We start from the raw sequence: 12,358 nt of genomic DNA on the forward strand, positions 1-12,358 counted from the left end.
TTTAGTCAAGTCGTCTTGGAATTGGTGACTTGTAACTTGTAATGGAGTCATTTTCACTGTAAGGTATCTGTACTTTTACTCAAGAATGCTTTTCAGGTACTCTTTACACCTCTGTATCGGTGAATCATTGTGGTTTACTATTGCTGTGATTTCATGTGAGTGACAGGTTGTCCCGCCCTCATGCTGATAAGCACGTCATCAGATAAGGGTTGTCGCTGCAAGAGAGCGTAAGGAAGTTATTTTGATTAAAGATTACAAATTATACAAGTATAAAGTGTACATTTATAATAAATACTGCAATATTCCATAAAAAAAAGAATTGTCAACAAATAGGGCTGGGCAACAATCTGAAGCCCCTTATATTCCCTTTAAAAATTATTGTTTTAGACTTCTAATTCATGACTGGTGTTTTGTTTTGCTCTATCCTCTGCACTTCCGTGTTCATCATTACATTATGCGTCAGGTCAGAGGATACTCTTCCACCACAAATCGATGCATACGGCCGTCTGCCGATAGCTAGTTATTATAGTTAATAAAGTTTTAAATATGGATTTTTCTTACAAAAACCCATCGCTTCGCTTCAGAAGCCTTTTTTAACCTCCCTGAAAGCTGTATGGATTACATTTATTATGGATGGATGCATTTTTTTTTTTTTTTGCTTCAAAATGTGGCCCCCCCATTCACAACAATTATAAAGCTTGGAGGACTAAGGATATTTTTAAATATATCTCCGATTGTGTTCGTCTGAAAGAAGATAGTCATATACACTTAGGATGCCTCGAGGGTGAGTAAATCATGGGATAATTTTCATTTTTGGGTGAACTAACTCTTTAAATGATTGGAGAAGTCCTGCCTGCAGAGAGAAGTTTGTCGTTTTCATTGGATGGTTCAGTTATGACATTTTGATTTAACTTTACGTGGTAGGTTGACCAGACGCCCCCATTTTCAGGGGACATTCCCGGTTTTTGGTGCCCTGTCCCCGTAAATGTCTCTTTTTTTATATCACGATCACAAATACCTTGCAAAAAGTCCAACCAGCAAAGTCTTCTCTCACAAGAGCAATCGTGTAGTAATTATATTAACCAACAGAGGGGGCAGCAAGCCACATTGATTATTTTGTTGCGTGCGCTACTTTATGAAAACCTAAAGGTGCAGTAGGTGATCTGGGAAATGCTAACATTAGCCTGCTAGCATTGAAAGCATGCAATCCCACACTCCCTGCAAATCGCTGTCCAAAGCCACGCCTCCTCCAAAACACTGAACGCACACACACAGCTGCTCTCGACAAAGCATCACAAGAGATGGCGTTAAACTTAGGCTATCTCATGTCTCAAACCACATAACATTACAATAATAATGAATGTAAACAAATTAGAGTACCTGACTGCTGCAGATTCATTTCGGTGTTGATACTGTTGACATGGAAACACATAATTTGGAGTCTGAGGACGTGAACAGCTCTGGTTAGAACGTCACAGGTTGAACGCAGCATAAGCTCATTGTTTTGATTCAGTAGGAACTGTAAAAGGTGGCTGCTGTTTGTTTGCGGTGCTTCATGCATAAAACGCGCTGATGAGGTTTGATGTCTGCGAGAGCCGTGAACAGGGTGCATGAGGGTATGTAAAAACATACGCTGACAGGCAAGTAGGACATCGTATTATTTAATTTAACAAAAAATGTTCATCTATTGCACCTTTAACCTGAACGAGAGCAGAGCACTACTATTTATCAAAAGAGACACCGTTATCGGTTTCAAGCAGTCGCATACTATTCATGTTAAATTAAATCAATTCTGTTTGTATGTATTTACTATAACAGGGCCTGAGCAGGTTGCGAGTCATTGTTTTGCACACAATTTTAAATGTCCTCACCATCACAATGCAGTAATTCCCACACACCCACGTCGGTGAAAGTACACCCTGATAAGAATAATTAAGTAAACAATTACACTTGCAACAATTACATTTGCAGAAATCACATACTTTGTGCTCAAAATGAGCATAGAATGCAAAATAAACCTATAAGAATAGTAAAGATTCCAAAAGCACAAACATAAAATAACATTTCAAAAAAAGTTAAAAAGTTTTAATTACTGTGTATAGTATACAGTACTACAAAACTCACAATAAATGCAATTGGAAAAATGTTAAAATATTTGTTAAATTTATTTACACACAGCAATTAAAAAATAAAAACATACAAAAATGTATTGTCCCTGTTTTTTTTTGTTGTTGTTTTGTTTTTTTGTTTGTTTGTTTGTTTTAATTCATAGATAATGGTGAGACTTCAATGATATTTTGACCACTGAACTAGGAAATGTCAATGGTTTCCATTTCATAAATCTAGTCGCCTTATTACGAGGTCAAAACATGCACAGATGAATAGTTCACAATAAGATCTATAACACAGAAAATAGTTCATGCCGACTATAGTTACAGTGCATTGTGAGTTTTAATATGTGTAAATGCGATTGCAATGCTCTGTGGTGTAATATTAAATTTAACACCATCAAACATGAAAAGTGGATTATAATTGGCCAGCCTGAAGTGGAATTTGCTTTGGTCCCTGCCCCTGCCACAGTGTGATAAATTGATTGACATCTTCACTCTGTCGTGGCAGTTCATCAGCTCACTCTCTAGGCAGCAAGTGGTCCGTTAATGGAAAGTGCTTATGTTTTTGACCATTTGTTGTCCATACCACTGAACAGAGAAAGGACAACGCTGCATGGTGCTGTTTGCTAATATGGTCATTTGAAGGTTGAGGGATAAATTTAGTGGTCGCTGGCTCATTTAAATCTAGTCTAACCTAATTTTATTTCATTTTAATGAAATAAAATCAGTATGAATTTCCTTGTAACTGCTGGGGATTTCTGCCAAAGATGATGATCATTTCAGTCAACACTGGGTATTGTGTGATGTTTTTGGTTGTCTGTGGGTGATAAATATTAGGGGAAAACATGTGTTTATTATTTCAATAAATAAAAGCTCATCTACATCTGTAAGTCTGACAGGAGTTAACAATATAGTGGCCTCACAGTGCTTTCATGTACAAGGCACTTTGGTGCCCTAATGTAAACACTGTCAGGATGCCCAATTTTAGAGACAGCAGCAGGCGAAATGACTTATGAAAAGTGCCATTAAATATTGAAATCTGTGCTAGCATGTCAGCTTTCATTTTCTACTTCATTTGTTTCAGAGTGAAAATCCCATACTACTCCCAGCCTCCTTCTGAATCTTGTCAGGAGTGCCATATTGAGCTTCATTACTCTCTTTATCGGATGGGTCACTGCACCAGCTCAACAACTTCACTTATCAATTACCGCAAGATCCCTCAGCAAAACAAGCAACTCATTTCTGTGGCAAACTGCTTTTTAAATGAAACAGAATATTCGATGTATAGTACTATTTATTTTCGCACAAGCCACAGCAATAGTATACAAGCAAGTGTGTTTAACTGAATATAATTAGTATGTGATATTGCTTTTATACAGTTCCATAAACAATCCATTAATATTTTACTTCCTTAATAAGTTTATTGATAATTAACCTGTTAACTGTCAACCCCCTATTTGAGCATAGACGTGAAAATGCACTATCCAAGCTTAAATGCTTGCAATACATTAGTAATTTATGATGATTTCTAAAATATGTGATAGGCAAAAAGTCAATAAAAAGCATATCAAGTTTCCCGCTAGCGGTACTTCAGCTAACAGGTTAAATTACATTTCTGCCCAGCTAGCTTGTATTTTCACTAGAAGCCAAAACCAGAGCACCAAACAACACAGGCCGAAAGTCATTCTGGAATAGCATATATGAGTGGCACTTAGTGAAAGAGATTTAAGGTCACCATGAAATGAAAATTGACAATTCTTATTTTTTTACAGAATGTTGAGGTGTTTATTATACTGTACATGATTTATCTGTGCACATCATTACTTACAAAAACTTTAACCTCCCCTCTCCCTTGAAATGACGTCTGTTCTCTTCATGGTATGTGTCTCGGCGGAGGGTGGGGTACAACGGTCGGGCTCCGGAAGTAAAAACGCCATTCTCTATAGGGAAATTGATTTTGAACAATACTTTTTAAACCTTTAAAGACAGGCCTACTGTGAGCTATGAGGTTGTTAATCCATGTTATTTGCTTCTGTTGACGTTGTCAGTCCACATTATTTCAGTTTATTTGTAACATAATCATATTTAACAGCAGAATTCCTAGTGAAAAGCGTCTCTGGTTACAAACCCTAGTAACCCCTGTTCCCTGAGAAGTCACATTAGTTCCCTAACGTAACAGGTGGGTGACCAGGAAAGCATAAAGGCACATCCGGAATGACTGGCGTTATCTAGCCAAAGCAAGTATGGCAGGGTGACGCAGCGTCTCATTCCCTTCTCAGGGAACAAGGGTTACAGTCATAACCCGAGACGTTCCCTTTTTGAGGGAACTTGTGTTGCGTCATAGTATTGACGCTTTGGGAATGATAAAACTTAAACTGCCATGTTTACAAGTACCTGTCTCTGTGAATACTGTGAGCACAACTAAGACAGGAGCACCCGCGAACCTGGGTCAGAGCCAAATTGTAAAACCTTACAAATGTGAGTAGAGAGGACCAGCACACCGGATCTCACACATTTTGCAGGGACACACCCAACAGTAAGGCCTTTGAGGCCGCCATACCCCTGGTTGAGTGAGCTCTGACAGCCAAAGGTGGAGGCCGATTAGAGACCTTGTAGGCAAAAGAGACAATTCACTCGACTATCTACTTGCTTAATGCCCAGCGATCCAAAGCAAACAAACAGCTGATCAGTTTTCCTCCACAGGGCAGCTCTGTAGACATAAGGATCAAGCACTCTCACTGGACTCACAAAGTTCAGCTTCTCCTGGTCCTAATCTCTGAAAGGAGTAGGTCAAAAGAAAGTGAACCTCAGGAACTTCCAGTGTTGTGGAAGGATGGATACGTGGAAGTAAGCATCCTTTAGATCTATCGTGACAAACCAGTCCTCGGATCTGATTTGAGTCACGATCTGCTTCAGAGTGAACATTTTGAACTTGAGCTTTTTGACTGAATGATTCAGATGGCGCAGATCTAAAATCGTACACAACTCCCCATCCTTCTTTGGAACAATGAAGTACCGACTGTAGAATCCGGATTCTCATATGGGTGGAACCCATTCTATGACCTCCTTGCCCAAGAGAGTTTTTACTTCCTGCTCCATAACCAGAGTCCTGCTCAGGGTCTACTACTGTGAATAGAATCCCGTTGAACCTAGGTGGTCAAGACCCAAACTGGATTCTGTAGCCTATTTCTACAGTCTGCAGGACCCATTGAGACACATTTGGCAGAAGCTTCTATGCTGCCAGATGGTCTACTAAAGGAACCAGCCTCTCAAGGCTGGCTTCTGGTGTGATTTGAGTAGTCACCTCGATGCCCTGAAGCGAATCAACAGGTAATGGCTGTTTTGGATATTGAGATTGATATTGCTATTTACCTGTTTCAATGTTATGTTGTTTGCTTGCTTTTAAGTTAAGGCCATATGTACTTGAATGCTTGAATGATTATGAAAGTAAGTAACTGCAATACTTCCTTTGTTTGTTATAAGATAAAATGACTAAGCAGCAGTTGTGAAAGTTAGGTTTTTGAGTTTGAGGGCAGGTGAGTACTTTTGTGGATTAGGCTAGATTTGACTAACCTTACCCTACCTGAATAATAAAAAGGGTTAAAAGTGTAAGATAAAAGGACACACCAACTAACATGACTAAACTAATAAGTGTCTTGTGGCAGACACTGAGACCAGCGTTACACTGTTCTGCCAGGAGGCCGTTCTGCCAACCCCACCACCCATCGAGGGTGGCGGGTTGGCAGAACGGTCTCCTGAGGGTACTAAGGAAGAATGGGCACTGTGTGCTGAGGTGTGAACCATTCCAGCCCTGAGGGGGATCAACGTGATCTCATGAGAATACGTGTGTAGTTTTACGTAAATTGTGGTTCTACCACACGTACATTTACTTACGTTTTCATACACACAAAAACGTACAACATTGACGTATTTAGAGGACTAAAACGTAAAAATACTTACGTATTAACAGCAATAAAAACGTAAATCATGTAACGTAAAGTGTGAATGCATATGAATTCCCATGTATTAATATTAAAATCGTGGCTTTAATGATTTAATGTTGTTTTTAGTCGAATTTATTGAAAGCAGTTTACTCATCTACTTAATATGAAATAACATTTCTGTTCGTGACTTATGCTGCTCGTTTCGGAGGATTGCATAATGTTAAACAAGACTACAATTTAAAACCTTATGAATAAATTTTCTGTAATTGTTTAACCATTTTGTAATATTTAGTTTGTTTGCTGTGCGACACAGAAGGCGTTTTCTCCTATGCAGTGACTGACAATACAACCATATGATACACCAAAACACGACATAAATTCACAAATCACATCAATTTTATTTGTTCGCTGTACTCCCAATCTTTAGAATCCATATGTTTGTGAGGAACAGATCCAAATTCAGCCTTTTATCCATCGATCTTCATTTTGATTCTCAGCAACAGCGATCGTCACAGTCAAAGCTCGCGCTCGTTATGATTCAAATTTGAAAGTAGCGCCACCCTCGAGAAGTGTTACGACATGGTTTACGGCACTGATATCAAATGCTCATTGGTTCTCACCTTCGTCACAGATTACGACATGCCGTGTTTCAGTGGATTGACATTTGAAATGAGTGTCGCGCCTTCACGGAGAGAAGCCGGATTCATCATATTTTCATGGATTAATAAGTTAAATTCTGCTCTGTACCCTATAAAAACTATTACCGCCAGAGAGGACTGTGACTGGAACTCATCATCATTTGAACTACTTTTGGTACCACTTTTGACATTTTCGCAAAAAAAAAAAAAAAAAAATATTCTGATTACGCTTGTTTGTCTGTCATTCTTTTATTTATATTAGTAGGTAGTTTAAAGAAATGGTTATGGGTAGGTTTAGGGGTAGGTGTAGGATTAGTGGCTCAGAATATCGTTTTAATGTTATATTTTTACTAAAATTGTAATTTTCCTACACATTTCTGCCCATTGTGTTTTATTCTTTTAACATTCTGTATAAAATGGGTAGGTTTAGGTTCGGGATGGGGTTTAGGGATCTTACATTTATCTACAAAACGATAAAAGGGAAATTATACATATATCTTTAAGACATGATAAGATTCGTAAATATTTTACGTTTTTTCGCTGTAAAAACGTAAGTATTTTTACGTTTTAGTGCCATAATTACGTCAATATTGTACGTTTTAGCACCTTTCTAAGCGTACAAAAATGTACGTTTTGTGTCTTTGAAAGTTACGTATTAATACCTACGTATTAACAATGAGACCAGGCTGGGGGGATGTCCTCAGATGTCTGATGCCACTGGCTGTGGAATTGCCTTTATTTTTTCCTGGTCATGACATCACTTGCCCGTGACGTTCCATTTTTCCATTGGACTGATTTCACATACGTGCTTCAGATGCAATCATGCAGAGGCATTCCCAAAGCGTCAATACTATGACACAGCACGAGTTCCCTCGAAATTATTACATGATGCTGTACAGAAAAGTATACCAATCAGCGAGTCGAAAAAAACAACACGTGACAAAATAGCTCTTTAGCTCAGCCCACTCCCATGAAGCACTGCGAATGATGTAATCATTATAATGTAATATATACAGTATATATATATATATATACAGTATATATATATATATATATATATATATATATATATATATATATATAATCAACATTTGTACATGAGAATTTTTATATTTCTCCATAGTTTTTAATTCGATTATGCTGTTCGCAATGTTTCATGCGACTGTAGTTCTTTCCCTCACTAAAGCCGTCGGTCTTGTACCTTTGTCATTTTGTCTGATTTTCAATAAAAATTTGTAATGTTATGATTCACCTCGTAGCTGATTGGTTTGGTTAATGACTTATAACTCTTTCCTGAAGACTTTTTTAAAACCCCTATGAGAAAAATGAATGGAAAAAATACGGAACGAGCACTGCTGAAAAAGAGGGTGGGTACTGTTGAACTCTATACAATTGACTGCAGACTGGTATTTAAATCTACCTCCATTTAGTTAGCAATGCCCAACTTCCTACAATCCAAACAATTCCCAAGGACGAAATCAAGTCCTGCCCTACGTTTTTTTTTTTTTTTTTTTTTTTTTCTCATTCCAGAATATGGAGCCATTTTACTCAGAAATACATCACAATAGAGAAGAAATTACTAGTGCAACTTTTCGTTTCACAATGACTTCACTTCACACCAACTTAGGATAACTTAGGCTCACTGACAATGTAGAATATAAATGCTGCGCTCATGCCATGTCATAATGACTGTAGTCTCTAAATGACAACACTCAAATATTGATTTTTACCTTTCCTGTTTTTTCTGTTTTCCAAATTGCTGTTATAAAATCTACAATTCACTTAAAAGCACAACAAAAGGTGACTTACATTTTGTTTTTGTTTTTCTGTTTTTAAAAAAACAGAATATATATATTTGTTTGTTTGTGTAATAGAACCTATTTTTAAAGGAATTTTTGGTAACACTTTACTTAAAGCCTTTATGTTTAATGCATTATAAAGTTATTCATATCTTTTGATAAATAATTGCCACCAATTAATATAAATGCATTATATTATTTGCATATTCCTTGTTTCATCTGAAATTGGTTGTCATGTGTTTTAATGCATAAAACACATTATAAATATTATAATGTATTATAACTGTGGTTACAATTATTCATGATACTATACAATGCATTATAAGCTGCATTATGAGACCTAATTAATGTATTAAAATACTTTTATGATGCATTATATATAAAGGCTATAAGTAAAGTGTTACCAATTTTTTCCTTTGTAGAAAAGTGACCTGTTTGGTGGCTGTGGAAAGGTATTTAAGACATGGTGCAAATATTGTGGTGAGGGTGACCTTACTGTTGTGATTTACAAGCTTGGATGAGCATAGTGGGATACACAATATGTCTCCAAGGCCTGGTTTCACAGACTTTAACAGACACTTTCAGTTAAAACAGGTTAAAAAATGTCTGGGACTAGGCTTAAGCATTGTCTGTGAAATCAGGGGCAAATGTAATACACTAATTCAGGAGCACTAACTCTGTGATTAATGTGGCAGGAGGGCTTTAGCCCAGTGCTTGAAAAAATATTGACGCAAGAGGCACAGGAATAAATTTCATCCTTACTTAAACCATCACTGGAATTATCTAATTTTTAAGAAGACTGTTGATTTCGTAAGTATTTCATAAGTATTCATAAATTATTACCTAAACAGGACGAATAGGTTTCTTTGGCTGTGTGCTGATAGGGCACTCTTTGTTCTTGTTATCTAATGTGCATATTGAACTCTTTTTTTGATGGTACAGAACCAAACAGGTACAATTTAATGAGGAGACCATGTTCTAATAGGGAGTACTGAAATTGAATTAGTCTGTGGCTGTATGCCACATACATACTTGTGCATAAAAGTTATTACATTTCATTATTGAGAATTAGTTTTAGTTTTGCAACCTTAAACGTCAGCACATAATCTCTCTGAAACAGCTGAGACAGCAGGCACCAAGATTTTTTTCTTAATTCCTGAAAGAAATACATTTAATTAGTTTAATTATGTTTTTGGTTCAACCATTGGCCATTTGAAATGGGGGTCTCAGCACTGCAAGGGTAACTGATTTTAATAGAAACAGTTTCACATTAATTTAGCCACTGCACAATCAGTGAACCACCATTAACTCTTTTTTTTTTTCTCTCATAATTACCCATCCAAATTAATCAATTACCACTCTGCAATAAAACCTCTGATGAAACGGAGCTTGTTACAAATCACAGCATATAAATGAATAAAGTGATGTTAAAAAATGTATCTCTGGCATTGCCTAATTTATTTCTTAGAGTGCAGCAGTCTTGCCTTAACTTGGTGTCTGCCTTTGCTGAAGTTCAGAGATTGACTTACATAAGCATCTATGAATAATTTTCGGGCATCGCAGTATGACTGTAATTCTTGCCGTGAGGTCCATCCTATTTAGATGTAAAATACAGCGAGAGAGGATTGGATGACCCAAAGCTTCGGTCAGGATACTGGGAGGTTTTCAAATGAAAATGAAATCTTGCTTGAAGCAAGAAAAAAAAATTGCATATCGCGAACAAGAAGATCCTCTGATTTTGAGTGCGTTTTGTCATCAGGGAGCATAATGTGATGGAATTCACGAATGAAATGTAACCTTGAAAAGACAAAGGCAACTGTGTCATTTGATTGCAATTTGCACCCTGTGTTTCAGGCTGGCACCCCATACGTTCTGACTTCAATCATCCCTCTCACACTTATAAACACAGACAACCTGTGAGGATAAATTATAATGAGTTACAGGGATCCTTATTTACCAAAAACACCTCAACAAACAAAGCCAAGTTGAATTTCAAAGATAATTATGTAGTCCCCTGTTGATTGATTATAGATTGAGTCTCACTGAAGTTATACATGTTTGAACACAGAAGAAAGCTTGTAAGATGACCTCTTTAGGATTTATAGCACTCCTCGGACTTTGAAAAACATGATGTGAATAAATCCACTGAGGATTTCCAATTTAGACAATAAACCTGACACCTGACATTCTTGTCCAGAAACCCTTGGCACCTTGTTGCCTGATGAAGGGTCCTTGAAAAGTGTTGCCCTGGTGAATAACAGTATGTCAGCAGAAGGATACGCTCTGCACGTTTATTATTGGCCAAAGTGAAATACAAGTTCTACAGTTACATGTCAACTAAAACCTGAATTTGTCACCCAGGCCTGAAGTTTTAAGTAAAACCGCAATTATTTGAATTTAGAATCGAAGAATAGCTTAAAATGAATGCATGTAAGTTGTTTATTTATAAAGTGTTTACTTATTATAAAGAATTTAGTATTTATTCATTACTATACACTTATTTAACATGACTGCATGGTACACCATTTATATTCATATAGAGCAAAATATGTGGCTGAAATACTTTTTATTTTTAAACAGTGAACAAAATGGTGAATTTAACTATTGCAAGTGCGTGATGAAAAGAAAAAAAGAAAATATTTTTCTTGGAACCCTCTAGTATGATCAGCCACATATTTTGCTCTATATGAATATAAATGGTGTGCCATGCAGTCATGTTAAATAAGTTAGAAAATCAAAGCCACATGTCTAACCAAGTTGTGTTCCAAATTTGAAGTTGAGCCCCCAAAAAGGTTTAAAGTACTGTTTCCATGATAGCACAATGTCTAATTTCAAATCGGGTTTCACGTGATGAATTTTTAGTATTAAAGCTTTTGAATAATACCTATGACTATAAAATATAGAAATAAAAAAAAGCATGCCAAGTGTCCTGCAACCAGCTAAATGAGTTTTTATATTCCAAATTTTCATTTAGGACTTTTAGAGCCTCACTGAATATTTTATTAAATATATTAAATTAATTTATGAGTGCAATGTGATTTATGCAATGTGATTTATCTATGACATAATTTTATTTATATATGTTATTTTTATACTATTATTAGCAGAAAGTATGTATAGAGTACATTGATGGTCTCCATCTGTTCAAATTCAAAGTAGTATGCACACACCCAAACATCACTTAAACAGGTTCTCGGTCAAAAGAAAACTTAGCTGAAATGCAAATGATCCGGCACACTATTTCTGCTTCCAAAGAAGTTTAATAAATTGCAACGTTTTGACCACAAGCGGCCTTCATTGCCACATGCAGTCAAGCCTCACTTTTTCTCTTTTTTTCCTATCCAGTTCCTGTGACATTACCATTGGGAACATTTAAACATTAGTGAATTAACGGCATAAAACAGTTGAACAAATCAATCAGCATCTACAGAGGTTGTTCTGTCTCTCTTTTATACCTGTTCCTAATTGCTGTCATCCATTAATCCCTGACTTCTTGTTAGTAATGGTACCTGCTGTGGAGAAATCTCTGAGGTGTTATTCCTGACCGATTGTGAAGTTCTGTTAATGATGTAGTCTGATTGTATCAAAGGGCAATACTTTAATGGCCAGGACAGCTAGCCAATTGCAGCTCCTAATCAAGGAAGGGCTCCTGGAAATAGATCCTCCATGTCAGGCACTGTAACTGTAACGTCCAAACATGCATAGAGTGCTTAATGAGAATTTAATTTTTTTGTTAGCCTGTATACTGTACGTCCAGTTTGTGTGCCAGAGCCCTGATGATGTCGGGCTAATAATATCGCCTCCTCTCGCTTTCAGCACATTTGGGACTGTCCTTCAGGACTGTGTGATTTATTAGTCTTGAGACT

This window comes from Ctenopharyngodon idella, chromosome 12 (assembly GCF_019924925.1).
Source record: "Ctenopharyngodon idella isolate HZGC_01 chromosome 12, HZGC01, whole genome shotgun sequence".
Lineage (NCBI taxonomy): Eukaryota > Metazoa > Chordata > Actinopteri > Cypriniformes > Xenocyprididae > Ctenopharyngodon > Ctenopharyngodon idella.